The 24711-nt window shown below is 47.2% G+C and overlaps 1 protein-coding gene across 1 annotated transcript in view; it reads right to left on the reverse strand.

Annotated features, from left to right (window-relative positions):
- Positions 1–24711, reverse strand: part of Pax5 (paired box 5) — a 185947-nt gene that overhangs the window by 95753 nt on the left and 65483 nt on the right. The gene's annotated exons all lie outside the window — the stretch shown is intronic.

Raw genomic sequence — 24711 nt, forward strand, 5'->3', positions numbered from 1 at the left:
GCGTGCACACACACCTGCACGCCTGTGTACCCATAAAAACTATTATTTAAAAAAAAATATTTAAAAAACAGAATACTCTCAGATTGACCCAGCTACCAATGTTGCTAACTTTACCATTATTCTTTTTCTTAATTTCTGTGTATGAATGTTTGCCTATGCAAGTTTATGTGCACCAGCTACATGCAGTGCCTTCAGAGGACAGAAGAAGGCCTTAGATCCTCTGGAAGTGAAATTGCAGACGGTTATGAGCTACCATGTGAGTGCTGGGTCCAAAACCCAGGTTCTCTGTTAGAGCAGCAAGTGCTCTTAACCACTGAGCTGTCTCTTCCATCCCAATGTATTCTCCCTATTAATATGGGAAGCTTCTGCGTGATTTGTTTGTTTGTAGTGCTTAGGGTTGAACCCATGGCTGCATGTATGCTAGACAAGCCTTCTACCACTGACATATAGCCCTAGTCCTCGAAAGCCCCTATGTGATAAATTCAAAGAGCGGGCACGCTCAGATCGAATGTCGACATTAACAATTAATCCTAACACTCATGGGAAACAATAGGGAAAGAGTGTGGTGCTCTTGGCACTGGTAAGGGAAAGCTGGATGCCTGCTGAAGAGTTGGCTCCTGTGCTCTGTGGTCTTCACTGAAGGAGACACCCTGACTTTTACTAGAAGCTGATGAAAGGAAAAGCTGGCTGGTCTGAGGTTTTAGCAATTATGGAGAAGCCCAAACTTTAGCTGACTTAATTGCAGAGTGGAAGTGCGCTTGATGACAGTGGTGCTTTCTGCCCATGTGCCTTTCTGTCAAGGATAAGTTTACTTACGAGCCTCTGGTTTTCATTGCACACTGTTTGCGCTTTGCAGTTATGTGTTAATTTCATGAAGCTTGCACCTCTGAACAGGAAACAAAGCATCATAATTATTTTCAGGGCCAATGCCTATAATTTATTTAAACAACCGCCGTTTGCCTTGAGACCATACACGCAAACAAACACACATCTCAAGTCTCGGTGTGAGTTGGTTCGAAGCACGCCTTGTCCCCATTCTGGTGACACTTACATTCATTTAGCTTCCTGATCTATTTCATCCACCTCTTTCCTACAAAGCAAGGCTCAGATAACACCAACATGCTGGCTGGAAACGAGCTTTGCACAAACAAAAGCTATCAAGCCAAAGGCGACCGAGAGGCGCCTCCAATCCCTGCCTCCATCCAACAGAGCCATCCCTGAGCCCCACTGCCCGGCCAAAAATCTCCAAATACCTAATTTTCATTTCTAGAATAGAAGGAGACCTGATCCTCAAATGAAAGACAAGTTTGGTGTAATAGGAGGCTGAGAAACCCAGGCAGGCTTCTCTTTGCCACCCTGTGTCAAGCTCACAAAGAGAAAAATCGTACCATCCGACATGGTTGGGAGAGCTTAATCCAAAACTGTGCTAATTAATATCCCCAGCTTTCCAGAAGCCAGTGCCACAGACGGCTGCGAGGGCAACAAGGCTGTTCTCCCTTCAATTTTATGGGGAGAACATTTTCATCACAAAGCTGCCTCCCATGCCCTCCTCTCCTCGCCAGATTAGCCTCGAGAAGGAAGCGGGGATGAGCCGTCTCTCAGAACTCCTTCGCTCTCCATTAATTTTATTATTTATATCTCCTTTGAAAAGTTATTGGCAACTCCCTGTGCACCTGGCCAGAGACCTCTGGACAACGTTCAGGTGGCACCTTCCTGAATCCCCTTGTCAAGGGGAGTTGATGAATTTGTCATCAGAATAGAGGGCCTTTTTAAATATCTGCCTGGGAGACAAAAGCCAACCCCAATGGCAAATTCCCCATTCCCCAGTGAATGTGGATGGTTCTAAGCTTGCCCTCCTCTGCAGTCTGTGTAACAGGCCCTGGGGAAGCCTCTTTATGCCCAGACAAACATCCTCAGTTTATACCCCATTTTTTTTAGCCCAAACTGCCGGAACCCAGGAAGACCACGTGTCTTACCGTTTGTTCTCAAACCCCACGTGCTCCAGGCTGTCTCTTTCCAGCCTCCTAGAGGGACCCCCAAATCCAATCTAAATGTTTTGAATTTACCTGTTTGTCTTTTATACATATAAATAGCTGCATTTCCATTCTTTCTCCATTTCTCATTTTCATTTGCTTCTAATATCTGCATGTAAATGTCGGAAAATAGCATCTGTAATTGGAGATTATGAAGTATGGCCAGCTCTTGACAGGCTGCTAAGGAAGATGGATTATCCTCATTTTTCTGTAAATTTTGTCAATTTTGGAATTCATAAGCTATCAACACTGATCAAAATGGGACTTCACAGCTGTGTCAAAAAAAAGGGGGGTGGGGTATGAGTGAGAGCACTCACTGGCAGGAGAGCGCAGAAGCGGCGTGGACGAAGCAGATTGGATGCCCAGCATCATTGGGGCCACCCTTGGTCCCCTCCCCTCACCCTGGCATCTCCCTCAGCCCCAGCTCTGGTCCCCTGGCTAAATCAAATAGCTAAATCACAAAACTGAGGGGCCGCAAATCCTCCAAGACGCCCACTCCAGCCCGGACTTAATTTATTGCTTGCACTGCCTGCCTTATTTATCCTGAGGAGCGCATGGCTCTCTCTGCTCGGGCCTCAGAGGTGCTCACTCCTTCCAGACCATCACAGCCCACTTGAGGCAATTGTGCTGGTCTCTCTCTCTCAATTTTCCCATTACTGGGAGTAAGTACTGTTGGGACTCTGTAATAGCCCGACTGCAGCCCATATCAATAACAGATGAGGTTTAATCGTCCAACACAAAAATTATTTAGGCGCAGTAAGGACATTCAATGTCATTTGCATAATGGCATTTCTATCGTACGCACCTAACCCGTCTTGCATAAACAAGGCCTTGGGACCATAAATAATAATAAATCATGACGTCTGCACGCCTCTTGTGGTAATAGGAGCCACTCTTTGTGGAAATTATTTCAGCAGGAAATGGGCACTGTAATTTTAAAGACATGTGGTGTGGCGAGGCCCGGTAAATCACGTGCATTCGCACATGAGCCCCAAGAGCAGCCTGGGGACCTGCCCTCAGCCCACAGTGACAAACTGAGCAATGCAGAATACCAGGCCTCCAGGGGAAAATATCCCGAGCCTCTGGACCAGCCACTGTCCCAGGAAACAGCAGGTGAAAGGGGCAGCAAGTCCAGCAGGAGGGAGCATGGGATTTGAACCCACAGGAGTTTCAAGGCCTGTGTATCAGGAGCCATCTTTGTTCCGGGAGAATGGAAGCTCCCTCAGGGCAGCTATCTTTTATCTGGCACATTCCATATCCTGAAGATAAGTCATGAGAGAAGAGATCTTGTGGCTGGGCCACAGAAGGACAAGAACAGCCTAGAAACCAAGCTCAAAAGGACAGCCAGAGGCACATCCCTAAAAAGAAGTCAACCCTGGACTGGCACAGAAGAGCTAGTATCCCTGACGAGATGACAGCAGCTCAGAAATGCCCAGGAGACTCTGTCCTACTGCAGGCAGCTATGCCTGAGGGAAAGCACACAGGAAAGCAAGACAGCGGCCAGCAGGATAGCTAAGCCTGAGGCTGGCTGAAAACTCAAGCCCTTCCCGTCCAACCCATGGCCTCACCTCTCCAAGCTTTAGTTTCCTCATCTGTGGGACATACCTAACCCAGTGCCAGTGCAGATCAGTCCTGAGCAATAAACCACCGACTGTGTGCAGGGTGGGCACGCAGTGCTCTGTAGGAGGCCAGAAGCCAAATCAAGCACCTACCTGCTCAGCCTTTTACTCTGTGTGATTTGGAACAAACATACCTCAGCTTCCTCTGCCTGAGAAGTATGTAATTATTAGGTCCCCTCCCCCTCCCCCCACCTGCCTCTAGGTGCTACTGGGAGACAACTGCAGCTGTGGGGTGAAATGCTTTCTTTACGCAAAGGGTTGGCTGTCTGTGGGCAGATGACCATTAGCATCTGTGAAGTGTTTAGAGAAAGGAGCATCTCCATCACTGTGGTCCTGACCACACCCTGAGAAACTCATGCTTTCTTGGGCAAGTTCGAGTGGGATGTACAACAAAGCAAACCTAGGGCTATCTAAGGATCAGAGAAGAAAGGACGGAATTTTAACCCAGCCATGCCTACTATGTGTCATGTGCTCAGGTCCAAGTAGAGACTCTAACAGAGGGAGCACCCTACTTCCGTGCCTTGGCCCTTGCTCACAGAACAGCAGCAAGGAGCCTAGGTAGACATTTAACAGCAGACGCCACACCTGTTCCCAAAAATAAGGAAAGGAAACCGTAGTCACTGCTCCGTGGGGTCCGGCCTCTGTGGTTCTCCAGGCCTGGGTATTCAGAGTGCTGTGTGTGGTGTGAGGGTTTAAGGGGTGGTAGCCATGAGTTCCGGAAAGAGAGGGGCTCTGGTACAAGCATTTCCACCTTCAGCTTTATATACAAAAACCTTGCTTTCACTCAAATATGCATAGATTTGCTCAAAACTGAAAGCCCGGAGTTTCGTTTTTAGTATTGTACCAACATCTGGTTTCTTAGTTTTGACAAATGAGCTGTGGTTAGGTCAGACATTGACAGTAGGGGAAACTGGGTGAGACGTATATGGGAACCAACTGGTCTACCTTTGCAACTTTTCTGAAAACTTTCTGTAGTTTTTTTCCAAAATTAAAGTATATGACAGTGGCGGGGGGCGGGGGAAGGGCAAACCTCACTCGCAGGGAGAAAAGAATGAATTAAAACCGCAACATCTCATTTCTCATCTTTCAGACTCAAAAGGCTGCAACCGTGGTGTGTAGAGTCAGGCCTTTCTCGCACAGGGGCATGAACCTCTTAGGAGAGCAATTTGAATCTATGTTTAAAAATTTATACTGTTCTGATAGGGGAAATGGAAAAAGAGAGGCTCCTTAGGGGAGGGAGAGGGAGGTAAATTCAGGAGAAGGAAGAGGGTGGATAAATATGTATGTCTGAACAAGCCACAAGGAATGATACTCTTAACTGTTTACATATATACATATATATATATATATAATGTAATTCACTGTATAAATATGCATATATAGTTTTAATGAATTTTTCTCATCTAGCCTGAAATTTTTCCCTCCTAACAAAATCCCCAATCTCAGACATGAGAATCCCTCATTGATTTGTTGGCTAGGACTTTCTAAGAGAGTCGCAGAACACGGTCTATCACTGTTGCCCTTGGTTAGCCCCCAAAGGTGGAAGTTCATTTCCTCTTGCTGAAGACACCATGTACTTCAGACACAGAGCCCAGAGACCTCTGAGCTGGAACTGACCTGAAAGCCTGCTCCCTGAGGACTTTTAGGGAACCAGAAGGCACCATGCAAGCTTCCAAAGGAGAGAGGCAACCAACAGCCCTACCCAGCTATGACACCTATGAATCACATCAACTACAACTACCACTATAGCATGATAACCCATGGCATAGCAGCAGCACACATACCTCGATGGCGTCCATCTGCTCTCTAACTGGACATAAGACTTGCTCAACAAGAGGTCTGCAGACCTAGCTAACTCTTCAGTGCTAGTGAGACCATGGTTATTGGAGGAGAATCTATAACCTGTCATTTACTAAACCAGCAAAATTCCTAGCCACAATCTATAAACATTTGTCCATATACTCACAGGTAAGAGTTGTTCTCTCCCCTCATCCAGGAAACTTTTTCGAAACAGATGGAGACCATTATAGAGAACCACAACCAATCAGAACGCAGAGTTGTAGAGCCCAGTCCCAGTGGATACATCTACCATAGGCCCCTGCAGCTAAGACCCAGAGAACACTGAGGAAGAGGGGTGGGGACAGAAAGACTGTAGGAGTTGGAGGAGCAGGGAGTTTGCTCTGAGATTGTCTCCTAGTAACATCAGAAGCCACACCCATAAAGTCTCACCAACACGACTGCCCAAATACAAGCTGACCAAGAGTGACATCAGCAAACAGGCCAAACTGAATGCAGGAACGCCCATGAAGCCACAACCCTACACAGAGAACCATAGCAACTGAGCCAGGAGGGAGAGACATGATCCTTCCAAGGGAAAACCACATTGATTGGTTGTCCGGGGCCAATGGTTAGCTCTGAAAACATGCACAAGAATCATTACATGGACTCAACAGGCTATATTTAGGGATATATGTGTATGAACATAGACATATATGCATGTAACAACGATTAGCAGGAAAAGTGGTCATGAGTTTGAAAGGGAACAGAGAGGGGTATGTAGGAGGCTCAGAGGGAGGAGGGGAAGGGATAGCTGTAAGTACATTACAATCTCAAAAAGAAACAAACAAAAACATTTAAAAAGATTCATAATGCTCACACACTGAGCCAGCCATTCCATCCCTGAGGATATGTCCTGCCAGGATAGCCTCTCCCAGAGATAAATAAATATGGAAAAAAATGCTCACTACAGACCTCAGAAAAAGAAAGGTATAAGAGGCAACCAACAGCACATTTCCTAAACGAGCAGTGATACCTTGCACTGTAGAATACTATTATGATGGTTTAAAAGAATAAAGCAAAGCAGAGGGTGGTGGTACACACTGGATAGGAGGGGTGGGTGGGTGCAGGAGGATCAAGACCAGTCTCATCTACACAGCAAGTTCAAGGCCAGCATGAGCTATGACACACCATTTCAAAATAGAAAGAAAGAAAGAAAGAAAGAAAGAAAGAAAGAAAGAAAGAAAGAAAGAAAGAAAGAAAGAAAGAAGGAAGGAAGGAAGGAAAGGAAGGAAGGAAGGAAGGAAGGAAGAAAGAAAGAAAGAAAGAAAGAAAGAAAGGAAGAAAGAAAGAAAGAAAGAGAAAAGTAACATCATTGTTTATTTTTTGCATTGTGTGTGTGTGTGTGTGTGTGTGTGTGTGTGTGTGTGTGTGTGTGTGTGTGTATTAGTATATTAGCATGCATGTGGAGGTCAGAGGACAACTTGCAGGAATCAGTTACTTTCTTTGACCATGTGGATTCTCTGACTTAAACTTAGGTGGTCAGGTTTTGTGGCAAGTGACTTTGCCCCTTAAGCCACCTCACCAGCTCTAAGAAGTAGTATTTAATTTGTGTGGAGCAATGCTAAGAAATACTCATTGACAGAAAACAGTAAAAATACATCACTGTACAGAGCACACTACCATCTGTGTTCCAAGGGAGGGGTGACAGTGGTCATGCTTACTTGCATAACGTACCTGCTCAATTGTGCTTATCTGCATAAGACCTGCACAAGTATGCTTACCTGCATAAGGTCTGCACAAGTGAGCCTTCCTGCATAAGGCCTGCACAAGTATGCTTACCTGCATAAGGTCTGCACAAGTGAGCCTTCCTGCATAAGACCTGCACAAGTATGCTTACCTGCATAGGGTCTGCACAAGTGAGCCTTCCTGCATAAGGCCTGCACAAGTATGCTTACCTGCATAGGGTCTGCACAAGTGAGCCTTCCTGCATAAGGCCTGCACAAGACTGGGCCTTGTCAACTCTCCACCAAAGATAGGGGAGGGGATTCTGAGAGTTTCTAGACACTCCCCTATAATTATCCCCTCCCCCACACTCCCATAAGCCTGTAAGCAGCCCTAAGGAAACTTACTGAGTCATCAAAAACTAAAAATGAATTAAAGCAAGATGCAGAAGTAGAGGAGGGGCAGACTGTGGAGAGAAAGGGATCAACAAGTGGAAGGGAGCAAGAGAGGATGATGGGGGATTAGACACAGGCTGGGTGTGGCCATACACAATTTTAATCCTACACCCAGGAGGCAGAGACAGGTGGGTCATCATGAATTTGATGCCAGCCTGATCTGTATAGCAAGTTCCAGGCCAGCTAAAGACCCAATCTCAAACAAACACCCTGTGGGGGTGTGAGAAAGAGAGACTATCACAATGAAACCTGCTTTATATATGATTAATATGCGATAATAAAAAATTTAAATGAAAAAAGGAATTATTGATAAAGACTTAAATACATTTGCATATATGGGTTAAATTAAATACGTATTTGCATTTATTGGTTGCCTTCATCAAAGTATGGGATTTATACACTGCTCAACTTAAAATAGAAGAGTGTCCAAAAACCACCGTAAATTGTAACTAACAGGAGTCAAAGTCATTCAACACTCTACCCCACCAGACACCACGGCTCTCCCCGCTTGCCCTAAGAGTGCTCAGAACACTTCTGGTGCCTGCACTTAGGTAAAAGTGTCCGTCTCAGAGCACATTTTACACTCGGGCACTCCAGTGTTCAAGTGCTAAAAGAAGCAGACCAAAATTGTGCCGCTACACTTTCACAGACTCAGAGAGCTCTATCTAGGTCAGGGGCCGTCAGCGCCCATACATACTTGTACGCCCATTTCAAATATACTTTCTGAGTATTTGCAGGCCAGAGGGCGCCTTTGGTGGTTGCTCAGGCAACTGTCTCCTTGGTTTTGAGGGTCTCTCACTGGCCTGGAACTGGCCAAGTAGGTTACTGTGGCCAGCCAGCGAGCCCCGGGGATCTTCCTCCCAGTGGGTCTGGCTTTTATCATGTGTTCAACGAGCTGAACTCAAGTCCTGTGCTTGTGCAGCGAACACAGGGGTGACCCCCTCACTCCATCACCCCATAAACAGTCTTTGAGATATACAGAAGCAACTGATAATAGGGCTATCTCCCAGAAGATAGACAGACAGACAGACAGACAGACAGACAGACAGACAGACAGATAGATAGATAGATATTAAAACTAAAAGAAGGTGGAGGGAGAAGGAACAAGGATGGAGAGACTTAATTTTGTTTGTTTGTTTGGTTGGTTGACTGGTTGGTTTTGAGACAGGGATTCTCTGTGTAGTCCTGGCTGTCCTAGAACTCACCATGTAGACCAGGCTGACCTCAAAGTCATAGAGATTGACCTGCCTCTGCCTTCTGAGTGCTGGGATCAAAGGCATGTGCCACCATCGCCCAGTGAGACGTAATTTTTATTGTATACATTTTGTAGTATTTTGAAAGTTTTGCACACATACCCCCTATTATGCTTTTATACATTTTGTTTTTGTTTTTGAGACAGAGTCTTACTATATATATATATAGCCCAGGAAAGTCTTGAACTTGCAATCTTCCTGCCCGCCAAAGTTATAGAAGGACATTACTGCATCACTTAAAATAATAAAGGAAAAAAAAAACTGTTGTACGGGTGAGTGGCAATGAGCAAGTGTCATCTGGACTGGAACTGAGCCATAGCTGTGACCATGGGTCCTTGAGGACCCCTCTGTCTTGATACCCCTTGATTCACCCAGTCCGGCTGGCATGAGTCTGCAGGACAACGTGCTCAGCAGTGGACACCTAATATGCAAATCTGTGTGCCCAGGAGCCCAAGAGAAGAGCCTAGGCTCTCTCTTGGATCTAACCTCCTGTTTCACATAGTGTCTGAGCTGAATGGGATTTGGGGGTACCATTGCCACCTCCCTGGGTGTCCCGTGAGAATAAAAGGGAACACTGTTCTGGGGACACTGTGTGCTGACACTGTATGAACTCAGGGTTCAAGGAGAGCAACACATGCTGGGGAGAAGCACCAGGACGTTTCTGGCTCTCTCTGGTTCTCACTTGCTTCGTCGGCAGAATGGGAGCAGCAGCTCTCACACTTTTCTCTTGGGTGTGGTTCCAACCTCCTCACTCCCCCAAGCAAAAACTGAGCATAGAGTGTCACGACCACACAGCACAGATGCTACGCATGCCCGTGCTGGAGGCAGAGCTCTCAGTCAAACAGCTGCTAGACGTGGTGGAACCTGGTGTTCCCCCAAGTGGGAGAGCGTGGAAGGACCAGTTGTGGTCTGGTCTGGACTTGCCTGGTGAGGCTGCAACAGCCTCTGTAATTCATCAGAGATGGGGAAATCCTGCCAGCCTTGTTCAGAGCCTTCCTTCTCCACACTGAGCCTCCAGTTGTCCCACTTAGGGCTTTCTGCTTCCGTGGGCAGGACCTTTTCCAGTTCAGATGCCCCAGCTCTGCTTATTCTGTTTATTCTTCTCCACCTCAGTTCTCCCTGCCCCAATTCCACAGATTCACACTCTTTTCTCTGCATTCCCTGGCCTATGAGCAGCATCACATGGCCTTGTAGGGTTCTGGTTTGTCTACAGGGCAGCTGAGCATGCATTTCCAGAGACACAGCCTTGAGGTGGGTGCAGGTCACAGGTGTACTCAGATACTCCACAGCGCCCACCAGACTGACTCATAGCATCCCACAGGCAGTGGCTCCGGGCCCGTCTCCCAGCCCTCATTTCAAATGGCTACCCCTGATCTCCAGGGCATTATCCAGGAGGTTTACACACCTAGAGCTCCTTTTGAAAGCCAGAACTTGGTCTTACAATGGAGCATTTGCTACCTTCGATGTTCCTGGAGGTGTAGCTTAGTTTGCGAGTTAGTTTAGCCACCACACACTCACACATACACAAGTCACATCTTTGCAGATGACTCAGTAAAAGGGAAAGAATTCAGAGCACTGTGCAAGGGGTGAGGGTAAATACTATCTCAACACATTTTTTCATAATAAAAGTCCCTGCATGATAAAAGACAGAGAAAGCAGAGGGACAAACAAGTCCCAGAGTCTATTCGACACTGTCAACTTTGTTAACTCTGTCCCGTCCATCACTCACTTCCCACTGTCCAGTAAAGGCTGAAGGGAGCTCACATCATGAAAAAAAAATACAGAGAGGCATAGAGGGAAAAAGGAAAGCCCAAAGCAGAGCCTAAAATGGGACCAAGGAGCCAGTGAGATGACTCAACAGGTAAAGGCACCCACTTATTACCAAGCCTGACAACCTAAGTTGGATAGCCAGGATTCACATGGTAGAGAGAACAGACTCCTGTATCTTGTCCTCTGACCTCCACATGTGCACACAGACAAGATAAATATGGTGTAATTTTAAAGTGAGACCAATAATAACCATAGCCAGCGATGAACACACACAGCATGGTATACATAGTCTCTATTTCATACAGATTCTCAGCCAAACCTCACACACCTAAAGAAAGCTAGCTCTCGTTATGTCCCTTTTGTAGACAGACAGAGACTTAGCTCACAATCTGTCTTAGGCTACTTAACACATCCAAGATCCTGCAGTTGGTTTTTGGAGCTGGGATGGAGCCCACACTCTCAATGGTCCCACTCCCCACACCCCCAAGACCAAGATCAAATGAGAGGCTTATGGCGTTGATGAAGGAGAAGCCACACTTGGTCCTCACTGCCACCTGGAGAAGAGAAACCGGTGAGGCTTCTCACAGGCGGTGAGAGGTGGACTGGGCATTACTTAGCGCTCTCTTACTTTCTCTCAGCCCAGTCACTATTTCTCATGGGCCTCCTAAGGCTTTGATGGGATCCATCTCCATGGTGATTTCCATAAGTGGCCTTCCACAGATAGAGTCAGGGACCACTTCAAAGCGCAGTTCTGAGAATGACACTAAGGGCACCATCCAGGTGGCCCAGGCACCCAGCTGAAAGATTTAAGAGTAAGTGGAAGACAGAGAGGATGCACACTGCCCAGAAATTCTCCCCAAGTATCACCTGCATGAGCCAAAGCAAGCTGCCATGTCTTCAGGTAGATGCAGACCCGGCTAGAAGAGGTGCTGTCTTGGAAAGCCAAGTGGCCTGAAGCCACCCACAGACAACGACCGGAGAGTGCCCATAGAAGAGTGTTTTGGATCCTCTCCATTACAGAGCTACAGACAAGACCTTAGACTCCTTACCCATTGAGCCCTGTCAGAAGCCTATGATCTGGAAGACACTTGGGACACATGTAACCACACTCCTGTCTCTGCCATCGAAAAGCAAAGGAAATAAAACTCCCTTTGGATAGCTGGCTTTGACCAGTGCTGCTTCCAGGATCTTCCAACAAGGAATTCATGTCAAGATAAACAAACCAAGCAGATGGTCAAAGGGGAGTGTTATTTATAGATCGGTTCAAACGGAAAGTAGTAACTTTTATTTTAAGAGAGCAAATATTCTTTATTCTTTCTAGAAATTCTGTCCACTGGTCCAATTCTCTCAGACACCAGCGGAATAAGAAAACACATCCACTTTTCAAATCTTAGCACCATAACCTCCTAGCTTTTGACCATTAGACAGTTATTCAGCAGAATATTTCCTATGCCGTAAAATTAAGGTAACAAATGTTTCTCCACCCCAGAGGGCTGGGAAGGTATCCCCTGAGTTAGTATATACGAAGCACTTAGATCGATGCTTAGCACTGTGACTGCTCAGTTATTATAAAGCAATGTGGTCAGGTACCAGACAGCATTTAAGTTTGAGTGCTCCACACAGAAACACGCACATACACCTCGCCCTGTAGAAGTATGTTGACAAATACAGCATCCTGGAATTATGAATTGTATACTCACATACAAGACACCATAGAAGAAAGAATACACAAACTCACACCATCAAAGAGAGGATGCTGATAGCCCCTGCTTCACCAGGAAGTGGCTCTCACAGTACTGGGGCTCTTTAGTGCCATGGCTGCAACTCCACCACCAGGCAGGTATCGCTGCTCCATGAATTTCTGCATGTGTTTACCGGAGCACAGGTGGGCCACCTGAATTTTTAAGCCAGGAACAGCTCCTGGAGGAAACCAGGAATCTAGAGAAATCCAAGCTGTCCCCTGTAGTTCTAGAAAATCAAATTTCCCTAGAGCAATCCAGAAACTGTTTTCAGACACACTAGATTTAAGCCTCTAGAAATAATCACCCCAAATCTACCTCAGAAGTGGATCTAAGGACCAATGCCAGCTTCCCTATATGATCTTCTTTCTTCAGACATCTCATATTCTGTAGTCTAGTACCCAGATTCCTTCACAAATGCATTCATATACATGAATATGCTTGCTCCTTAAAGAATGTCCCATAGTGAGGCCACAGCAGATCCAAATGCAGTCTCAGGAGCCACCAGTCTACACACAAAATTCTGAAGCTAAAAGAAGAAAAGACTTCCTAGTAAGGGCTCATTACAGGATTAAGTCAGATGATGCAAACTACTTAGCTGTGTGTATTGTCCAGATTGCATGCGCGCGCGCGCACACACACACATTATTTAATTATGTGTATACATATGAACAAACTAAATGCAGTATATTGAACATGCATAGGTAGTAAAGTAGGCTTTCCAGAATCATCACCTACACCCTGCTGCACCCTTAACTCTAGCCACCGGAACCCCCCTTTCCAGACAGCACACTTATTTCTATGCTATTTTTGTCCTTCATCCTTTCCTTTCCACGTGGCAACTCACTGTCCTCCCCACCACGTTATGTTCAGTCCCCCAGATGGTAGGCTGGGGTAGGCAGGAGCCCAGTCTGTATTGTTCAGACATTCTCTGAGGGAGTCAGTAACAGCCGGAGTATCTCCTGAGTGCAGGGTTAGATTCCAACACCAGGCTGATTCAGAGCTTTTCCTCAGAGCCCTGCCGTGTGGCAAGCAGTACAGGCTGAGCATGAGTGACAGTGACAGGTGTCTCTGGGAACACGCTCCCTCCCTTCCGCCAGGAGGGATAATCCAAGCCCTGCGCTAGTCCCTCAGAATCCCTTCTCTGAGTTTGTTAACACTTCCTCCCTCCCTTTGAGGAAAACCCAACGCCTGTCCTGTCCATTTCTCCAAAAAGAAAGCAGGAATGAGCTTGTTTGCAGAACTCCCTGTGTCCAGCCAGGGTTAATAATTTACTACAAAGGTTTCTTAGCTCCTCCAGCAGGAGTCCTAAAAGTGATACAAAATGTTATTTTGATTGCTTTAGCGGGATTTCCTTCTAGAAGCCTGAGTTCATTTGCCTGTGTACTCTGCAGCCAATGAAAGCAGAGCCTGGGGAGGGGGAAGTTCCAGCCACACAACAGCACAAAGGCTCTGCCACCACAGGCACGAGGCCCCTCTGGACCAGAGCTCCTCTCCACCCCAGTTCTAGACACTAACTCTCGGATGCAAACCAGATCTTGCCCCACCCTGCCCTGCTGCTGAGATTTCCTGTGCCCTTTCCTGGACTCTAGGACCTAGAGTCCCACTAAGCCCTGTTTATGTTCATCCCGTTTGATCAGTGCAGCCCCTGTGACAAAGGTATTGATATGAGAAATTGCAGCCAAAGCACTGGGTACTCTGAGAATGTTTAAATACCTTGATCCACTTTGGTAATAAAAGGAATCGTTGCCAGGAAGTGACGATAACCAGTGATCAAAGGGAAGATCAGGAAGCTCCCACAGACCCCGTAAGTAAACCTGAGACTCTTCCAGGAAGCTCACAACCAATGTTACGGGTTATAACGCTGTTGTCAGGACCCTGATACTCTCTCCACTGGAAGGCTGGCCTCCCTTTTTATCTCCAAGGCTACCTGAACAAGTCTGGGGTCTGCAGGCTCCTTCCTCCTCAGTGCCTCGTCTAAGCTACTGCTACTGCACACTGTTGTCTCTATAGCATCTCCTTAGGTCTCCACTCACCTGCCCATGGCCATCCACATGGCTCACACACCTGACAGCTCCAGCTTTCTCCAGATCTCCCACTCCGGACTCACCTGCCCCTAACTTCCGTGAATCATGGCTCTAGAGCCACATCCCCAGCCTCCTGGCCACGGGCAGGACCTTACTCTGCCATGTGGACCTGATCCACCTCTAACACCTGAGCCCTGTGGATGTCCTGACTCCATACCTGCCTTTCCTGCTCTTCTCCTGGAGACCCCTCTCAACCAGGAGCCAGAGACCACTGTTGGTTCTAAATGACAGCCTAAATGGACTATCCTACCAGTCTCCTGAAGGACTCCAGAACTTCCTGGTTCATCTCAAATGGGTGAACACCAGGCTGCAGCAGGTGGTTGGTCCTCAGTCCAGAACACAGGAATGACTAACAAATCCATCTTTTCCCCAAGATGAAAGGCAGGGGCTGCATCTCCCTGATTTCTCCTGAGCCCCTGGAACTGCCCCTCCTGAGTCAGACTACACCATCAGTAACCGCTGGGTTTTCCTTTCTCCAGGCCAAACAGCTCCAGTTCCTTTAACGACAAATTTGGAGGTAGGATTGGGTGATGTGAGTGGCTGTCAACACTGGCATTGTAAGGAGGCAGGTTAGGCAAGGCACAGGAAGAGAGTCCTTCAGTTTTGTTTATTATTGGCTTATTGTTTGGATTATTTTGCAATGCATTATGTTCCTTCTGTCTTGCCTTTTTTCTGAGTTGAGAACTTAATCATTAGACGTTAACCTTTAAAAATACATGCATCTGGAGGTTGTAGAGATGGTTCAGCAGTTAAGAGCACCAGCTGCTATTGCAGAGGACCAAAGTTTGTTTCCAGCCCACACGAGGTGGCTCACAACCATCTCTAACTCCAGTTCCAGGGACTATGATGCCCTCTTCTGGCCTCTGGGGGCACTGCACACACATAGTGCCAAGATATACATGCAGATATGCAGACAATGGATTTTACAAATGTTCTCTAGGTCAAGGTTCCCTCCAGGCGCTGCTTTGGCTTCATGGCTCAGCTGTGGGGGAGGTGCATAGCTAAGATGACCTCATCTTTTGTGGGTTTTGGCCAGGATTTCAAATTTTTGACACATGGTTCTCCCCCAAGCCCCCACCCCCCAGCAAGTTTATCATGGGTATTTCTGGGTTTGCTTTTGTTGTTGTTTTGAGCAAATAAAACATAGATTTATTAAGAAAAACTAAGCTAGGATTCTCATATGTATGAGGGACTCCAAGGAAGAAATGACTTGTTTTGTTTGATATTACCTTTCACAAAAATAAGGTAATTATATTTACTGTGTGTGTGTGAGAGAGAGAGAGTCAGTGTCTGTGTTCACACATGCATGTGTGAGTATTGAGTGTCATGACACAAAGATGGAAATGATAGAAAAACTTGTAGAAATTAGTTCTGTTCTTCTATCATATAGAAAAGTACCCAGGACAGAACACAGATCAGCAAGCTTTCAGCACCTTTACCAGCTTGCTTAAGTCTTGCTTACGTCTTGGCACTGGAACTTGTTTGGAATCTTCAAATATATTTTCTTTGGACTGCGCATTCTTTTTAAAAATGGTTTATTTATTTTTATTTTATGTGAATTTTTTTTTCCTGCAGGTGTGTCTGTGTGAGGGAGTTGGATCTCCTGAATCGGGAGTTACAGCCAGTGGTGAGCTGCCATGTGGGCGCAGAGAATGGACCCCTGGCCCTCTGGAAGAGCAGCCAGTTCTTTTAACTGCTGTGCCTTCTCTCCAGCCCCATGGACTGTGCTTTTTTGTTTGTTTGTTTGTTTTAATTTCATTGCACTGTGATCAGAAAGCACGGTCTCTGGGGTGGGCGACAGGAACTGCTCAGCCTTGCTGACCCAGCTGGAGAGCGATCACTCCTGTGAGTTCTGTCTCTGTTCCCAAGCTGCCCTGTGTTTCAAGGGCCTGTGGCTCTGCTGCTTTGTGTTGGTGTGGGCGGCTCCATGAAGCTCCTTCACTACGTTGCTGCCGGCTCTTACAAACAACCCTGCTACCTTTTGTCAGCATGAGCCCTTGTTAAAGTTTTAACAAGATATCATGGGATGGTTAACTTGTAATTTTTACTTCTGAGGCTGAGTGTAGACATTCACATTGTTCTGATGGATCTACCTAGGAACTGTTTTTGTTATCATTACACAACGGCCCCTTTGTCTTTGAGGAGGTTTGGGACCTCAGAAGCTCTTTCCTCTGGTGACGATAATATCAGGAGACTTTTTCCAGTTAGCACTGATGGGTCTGCGATGTCTATATAGAATAGACATTATCTTTATATAGTATCTATCATTACTTAAATTCTTTCTGTTCCATCCTGTTTTGTTTTCTGTAAATTGCATGTTTGTATGTTTTGGTTATTTTATATATCTCGCTATCTGCAATGTTTATCTTGAATATTGTCATAGAGTTCTACCCCTTATGACCACCAGCTTTTAGTTTGTATTGTGTTTCCCTTGTGTCCTTTCTCCTCCCCTGCCTTCCATTAGATGTCCTGAGGATTCTGTGTCTTTCTGGTTTGGAAGCCATGCATTCTGCCACACTTAATGACATGGATTACTGGGGACCCTGAATTTACCCCTGCTCATCCTACAGCTCCTCCCATGTCTTCCCTCTACCTGAGCAGTATGAGGGCTTAGAATGCTGTACCTTAAACCATCCCCCTCTCAGGACTGTCTGTCTGTCTGTCATGGATCCCCCTCTCAGGACTGTCTGTCTGTCTGTCATAGCTACCTCCTTTCCTACTTGTTTACAAATCCCCCAGAACTAGCCATGTTTTTGACAGTTGATACAACTTACTGAACGATCCATTTAGATTATCCTTGATTCGTCAGTGTACTGGTTTCTTAAAATCTCTCCTCTGTTTTGTGTCCTTGCAGGCAATGCATCCTTGAGTCCCCTGGCTTTTCTTAAACACTCTGCCCTTGGCCATCCTTCAATGGGTACACTCAGACCACTTAACCCTGGGGTGATTTTTAACAGAACCTCTCACTTTATTCCTTCTCCCATGATCCCATTCTGTTTCTCCTGTTAGCATTTCACTTGTACTTTTTATAAAGTTTTGCAGACTACAGTACTCTCCTTGGAATTCGTAATACATGTTTATATCACTAACTCTCCCTCCAAAACGGCATTCTTTCTCTTCATTTTTAGTACACTTCCCACTTCCTCCTGACCCCAGGATACTGCTGCAGTTCATTTCCCAAATCTGTTTATAGTAGTCCCCTTACCTAACGTTGCTATTATTAATCTATACTCACGGTTTTAGACCAGCTAAGAATAGTAAAAGCCATAGGTTCTATTGCGTTAAAAATAATAACAATAGGCTGGTGAGATGGCTCAGTGGGTAAGAGCACCCAACTGCTCTTCCGAAGGTCCAGAGTTCAGATCCCAGCAACCACATGGTGGCTCACAACCATCCGTAATGAGATCTGACTCCCTCTTCTGGAGTGTCTGAAGACAGCTACAGTGTATTTACATATAATAAATAAATAAATACTAAAAAATAACAAACAACAACAACAATAATAATAATAATGCTTTGCAAACCAGATAAGGTTTGCTTTTGTAGTTTTGAGGAGCTTCAAGAATACTAAGTTTCTTAAGCCAAACTTCCTTCATGGCTTCAAAACTATTGGACAAGCAAGCAGTTGGACAAGAGTGATGAGTTACTCTGTCCTTTTTAATTTGTTATTTTATCCTTTGAGCTGGGGTCTCACAGAGCCCAGGGTGGTTCAGACTCACTGTGAAGCCAAGGATGCCTGAACTTCTGATGCTCCCACCTCTACCTCTGACGTGCTGGGATTCTAGGTACTGTTGTACCTGGATTGTATGGTACAGGGACTGAAAAAAGGAGTTGGGTAATGCTAAGCAAGCAGTTTATCAGCTGAGCCTCATCCCCAGACCGTCTCTCTTTTTTAAATTGCAAATCTTGCTCAGCAGAGTTTGAGGGGAAACATCTCTGCCCAAGTCAGTTCCCACCCAGCAGCTCAGACTGTGTCAGCCATTATTTCTTTATGCCGCACACCATAGCACAGGTGGTCCCTGTCACTGACACGGCATGTCTGTAAAATTTCCTGGATGAATGAATGAATAAATGAACGAGAGAACAACCGGGGAAAGCGCAGGCAGCTCTGTGACAATTCGCTTGTAATCTTAAACCCCACAGACACAGAATCTGCCTGTCATCAAAGAAGAGTAAAGTAGGCAGGAGGGGGAAGATATAAACATGTCAAAATAAAAATAAGAGATGGATCCCGATTAATCTTATACCTCACAGGATGCTAGAGCTTAAATGAATCACAACGATGACCTAGTCCAGCGCAGCACCACAGAGACGAAAACTATGGCCTGAGAGGCCAGCTCAAAACCATCACTAAAGGCTAGGGCCCTGTGCTTTTGTATCAAAATACCTCACTTGGTCCTTGCTTCACAAATCAGGCACAACAATGAGAGGGAATCCACCCTTGTGCTTGGCCCACAGGAAGATAAAGAAGGCCCAGTGTTTGAGGAAATATTTTCAAAGCTTCCAAGGAACAATGGGTATTTCCAATGCAGTCTCTAGACAGCAACGCCAAGGAGGCTGAGGCCCCAGAGCCTAGGTCATTTTCACACTTGGGTCTCTTAGAGATGCGAGTGATTGAATGGTAAGAGGGGAGGTGACCTAGGGTACCTCTGAAGATCTAGAAAGCAAGAGTTACTGAACACTCTGCATCACCATCTTATTTCAAAGACAAGAAGATATTCTGTGTGTGTGTGTGTGTGTGTGTGTGTGTGTATCTGTGTGTGTGTGTGTGTGTATGTCTGTGTTTGTGGGTATGCATCTGTGTGTGTCTGTGTATGTGCGCATCTGTGTGTGTCTGTGTGTGTGCATCTGTGTGTGTGTGTGTCTGTGTTTGTGGGTATGCATCTGTGTGTGTATGTGTGTGTCTGTGTGTGTGCATCTGTGTGTGTATGTGTGTGTGCATCTGTGTGTATGTGTGTGTATGCATCTGTGTGTGTCTATCTGTATGTGTGCATGCATCTGTGTGTGTGTTTTGTGTGTCTGTGTAGTGTCTGTGTGTGTGTTTTGTGTGTCTGTATGAGTGTCTGTGTGTGTGCATCTGTGTGTGTGCGTCTGTATGTGTGCATGTATCTGTGTGTGTGTTTTGTGTGTGTGCATCTGTGTGTGTCTGTGTGTCTGTGTGTGTGCATCTGTATATGTGCATGCATCTCTGTGTGTGTGTTTTGTGTGTGTGTATCTGTGTGTGTATGTGTGTGTGCATCTGTATGTGTGCATGCATCTGTTTTTGTGTTTTGTGTGTGTGCACCTGTATATGTCTGTGTCTGTATGTGTGTGTGTGTGTGTGTGTGAGTTTGTGTGTATGCATCTGTGTGTGTCTGTATGTGTGTCTGTGTGTGTGCATCTGTATGTGTGCATGCATCTGTGTGTGTGTTTTGTGTGTGTGTATCGGTGTGTCTGTGCGTGTGCATCTGTGTGTGTGTGTGCATCTGTATGTATGCATGCATCTGTGTTTGTGTTTTGTGTGTGTGCATCTGTATGTGTGTGTGTGTGTGTATCTGTGTGTGTCTGTGGGAGGGGGTGTCCTGTACTCCCTTTTATTCATGCTGGGGAGTGAAACTTCTGCTCACTTCTGTCCTGCCATAGGTGTCTCCCCCACCCTCTTGGATCTCCCTGCCAAGCATTGTTCACTTCTGATCTTGACTCTGGGCTTGCTGTACTCCCTTAGCTAAGGCATTGTATCATCTCACTGGATCTTCACATAGGGGTGATAGAGATTCTCATGGCCTGGTAGGAAGAAGTGTCAGGTATGGCTCTTTGCTGAGTCTGGCAGGGCACATTGTGATCAGTGAGCACACACTGGCCACGACATGACAGTGATAGTTAACACTCTGAGAATTCTGTGTTCAAACAGGAAACAAGAGGATGTGTTTCTGGAGCCATAGCTGACTCACAAGAGTGGGCAAGACTCTGCTTGGCCTGGACCAGGTGAACATGGATACATTCCGGCATAGGCTGATGCTCCATGTGGGGAACAGTGATCAGCAGCTTAGAGCATCATAGTAATTACGGCGCCTGCCACCAAGCACTTGCTGAGCTGTGCCTGGGGTCCACACACAGGTGCATACTCATACGCATGCACATGCCATCCTGAGAGACATACTTAGCAATCCTCTCACCATAGAAGCAGCCCAGCCCTTGCAGTGCAGTGGGATGAGGCCTAGCCAGAGCCAGAGCCTCTTATTGGCAAGAAAAGAGACACAGGACAGTGAAAGATCCTGTAAAAGACAGATCAGGGAGAAAACCGTGGCAGTTCCTGTGTAGGGGTGGGCTGCAGGGAAAGATGCAATGGTCACGGCAGGGGTGGGGCAAGAGGCAAGAGGTCCCAGTGAAGACCCAAGCAGGGAGCATCGTCCAGGCCACAGCACACGGGCTCTTTGGGATTTGTGATCGCAAAGCATCATCTAGTGTCCCCACCTTTGGATTCCCTCCTTCTGGGATGGGAGTCCCTGACTGCCTGTCACGCAGATGGCATTCCAGCTCCGTGCTGCTGTTCCTTCAGACCTTCCCTCATGCTGTCCCAGATGCCCACAATACTCTTTCCAGACAACGGTACCATCTCAGCCAGCCCAGATCTGCCCAGCCCTCCAGACATCCCAGAGGGCATCTCCTCCAGGAACCATTCTGCTCATCTGGCCTGGCATACCCGTCTTCCTTTTCCTCCTCACCTTCCTCTACCTCCTCATGGTAAGACAGACATCCACCAGGGAGAAAAAGGAGCCCCCTGAAGTCAGAGCCTCACCTTCGCCCACAGTGCTCAGAACTCTGGTAGCTGCCGAGTCTGGCCTTGAGGAACAAGATCAGTCTTGTTGGGTGATGCCAACAAACCAGCCCTTCCCCAGGGACAGGATGCTCATAGGACCAGGCAAACTTAGAAACCTCCACCTGCTGGCCTAGAGAAGTGTCACCACACAGTGGGCAATGCCGCTCAGGAGAGCAGGGGGTGCTTCTGGTGGCTTTCTGTTAGACAAGGAACAGGCCATCTCCCGGTTTAACCCCCTATGACCTTTGAACTTCCTAGGAGGTCAGCAGCACGGCCCCCTTCCCCAGCTGTCTCTCTGTCTCTGGCCCAATGGGAGGGAGGGCCCTGGGCCTGTTCCATTTTGCGGCCCGTATTGATCTGTTGGCAGCAATGGGCTGGATAATTAGCCAGGAATTAGGGTTTCTATTACAGCCAGGAGGCTGCTCCAGCTGATTTATCACCTGAATAATTTACTGTGATTGAAAGGAAATTAAAATGAACTCCATTTGACAACTGTGAGCTTTTATGGGCTTTAGTGAAGGCTCAAAAGCCAGATTAATAGCCTGGTGTTGGTTAATAGTCTGCTGAGGGTAAATACGGCAGGCTGCAATCGGCTGCGTCCTCTCGGTGGCCGGAGGAGGGACCCACTCTGCCAGAGCCATCACCCACCACAGTGACAGCCAGCATCAACTTGAGTTTTACTGAAGCAGATTCCTGCTGGACACACATGTGCATGCACATACACACACAGGCGCACATGTGCGCACACAGACACACACACACAGGTGCACATGTGCACACACAGACACACACACACACACACACACACACACACATACCCCTCTTCTGCTCCGGTAGGTTGATTTTTATCCACTCCCCATATAGGGAAAACAGAATTGCTTTTTCAATAACTGTTTCGAGAAGGAAGTGTTTCGTTGCCCCAGAGTGGGTCTCATTAACCCCTTCCACCAAGGCAAAGGGGTTTCTGAGTGTCTCCATGGCCCAAGTCAGAACTGACCACCCTTAGAGCAGATCTTAGCAGAACAGGCTCACAGAAGTACCCTCAGGACCAGCTTGACCCTAATCTGGTGATGTTTTCCCCAGGAATTAGATAGGCGACCTGTCCAAGCCCATGAAAAACACACAACTATCGGGGGAAAGCTAGGCAGAACCGTAGCCAATCCAAGCACTGATCCCAGAACCCCAGAAACACAAAGACCTGTGACATCATCTTACACAACTTGAGGTCAGAGAAGAGCCTGAAGTCAGACTCCAGCTCTGTAGCCTCAACAATCCTAGGCCTAAAAATGGGTATGCAGTCTGTTTTAAAGCTCAGATTCACACATAGGGCTCAGAAGTATGACCCAGCTTGCTTAGAGGACATTTAAAGGGAGGTCCAGTGTCTAAGTCCATGGAAAGCTGAATGCATAGATGGGGATACCTCTGCTGTTAGGTGTGGATACCCCTGCTGTTAGGTGGAGATACCCCTGCTGTTAGGTAGGGATACCTCTGCTGTTAGGTGGGGATTACCCCCCACCCCCAGCCCCGCTGTCGTTGCTAGGTGGATGCAGTTGCTATCATTGTCCATCATGAATACACAAATAAGGAATCTGAGGTCCAGAAAAGAGTAAGGTGCTCTCCAGCACAGAGGCAGGTCTCAAATCAAGAGTCCCCAGTTCTTCGGTCAGGGGATCCTCTTTATGTCCCCATCATATCATCCAGTGAAAGTGACATCAAGGCCTGGGCCAGGCCACTAAGCTATAGAGACACACTCAGGGGGCTTGGCTTGCTGGCAGATGGATAAAGTGGCCAGTCTCTATCTGATCAGTCCAGAGGCCCACTTCTTAGTGTCACTTCCATACCGCTCTGAGGAGTCACAAGGGTCACAGGCAGGGACCGTGAGCAGCCAGTCAGAGGACAGTGAGCAGGAGGGGACTCAGGGATGCATACCCTTGATGCACATGCCTTCCCCAGCAGCAACCCCTTGCTCAAGCTGTCATTTGTCCATAGTGATTGGGGACAGGGCACGAGGGTATGTCATTCATAGTCCAGTGCCTGCATGTGTGCAGGGCGGCCTTACAGCCTCACCTTCCATCTCTCCTCATTACAGCATGCCACAGAGAGGTGAAGCAGATTAACCAGAAAACACTGAGTCAGTCATTATCCTGCCTTGCTAGACCTGCCTCGGAACTCACAGGCCAGCCTGCACCAGGCCACAGCATTCTGAAGGACACCATAGTCGGGCCTCATCTCCACCCTTATGAGCTTGTCCTTGGGGTCCCAGGCAACATTCTCCCAACACTGTAGCTCTTGGTGCACTCCCCAGAGCTAATCCCTCCCTCCCACAGCTAGCACTCCACACCACCCATCTCTCCGCGGCTCCCGAGTCCACATCACGCCATTTTGTGAAGGTATTGACAGAGACGATACCTAGTTTGTGCCTCTCTCCCCTCCAAGCCTGTCACTAGGCTGGGCCCACTGCCCATGTGCAGGAAATGTGTTGGACAGGTGAGCACTGGAGTAAGGGAGGGAGAGAGGGAAGGAGGGAGGGAGGGTGGCTGTACAGTTCTGGGATGCCTCACAGTGAACACCTGATCTTGTGATAGAAGTCAACTCTTCTCCCCCAAACCCAAGCTCTGGAATGGAGTCAGCTTTGCTCAGAGCCTATGGCCATGACACTTGCTGGAGAGATGTCATTTCGCTTGTAAGAGAATGAGCAACATCCCACACACACATACACACACACACACACACACACACACACACACACACACACAGCCCACAAGACCAGACTCATCTCCAGCATCACCTCCGCCCCTGTGTCCTGAATCGCAGAGACACTAGATCGTTCCACTCCTGCTCCCTTCCTCCCACCCCAGGGCCTTGGCACTTGCTGTTCCTCCACACCCATATCCCTTACCATGGCCTCCTCCAAGCTGACTCAGTCTCTGCTTTGCGTTCTCAGAGGACCTTAGACATTTCCCCAGCACCAAGCTGGGATTCATCTATACACACCTATAGATTTCCCAGGACAAGTCCAAGCCTTTCTGCTCACTGATGGATTCATGCTGTCTGCGTCTGTGTCTTACCCATACTAGACAATTGTCAATGATCATTAAGTGAATGCTTGCTGGGCAACCTTAGGGAAGTTGCTTTGTCTCTATGAGCCTGAGTTTCCCTAACTAAAAACAAACTGGCTAAGTAATCTGTAAAAGTTCCCATGGTTCTCAGAAAGCGCCATGACAGAAAAGCTCCCTGAGGTGGCTCAGAGGGCCTTGCTCACATTCCTTGTGTCATGCCCTCAGGTGCTGGGACCAGCTGGTGTCAGGCTTACCTGTCTGGGCTATCCACACCTGCAATCAGTCAGTCCTCTGATGCCAAGCATAGGGCAAGCATCATGTGATATTGTCTTGCACTCCCTGGCAGTGAGCCCCAAGCCATGGAGTGGTTCTATACTTAGGTCATGTTCCTAACTA

The sequence above is a fragment of the Mus musculus genome, chromosome 4, assembly GCF_000001635.26.
Source record: "Mus musculus strain C57BL/6J chromosome 4, GRCm38.p6 C57BL/6J".
Classification (NCBI taxonomy): Eukaryota; Metazoa; Chordata; class Mammalia; order Rodentia; family Muridae; genus Mus; species Mus musculus.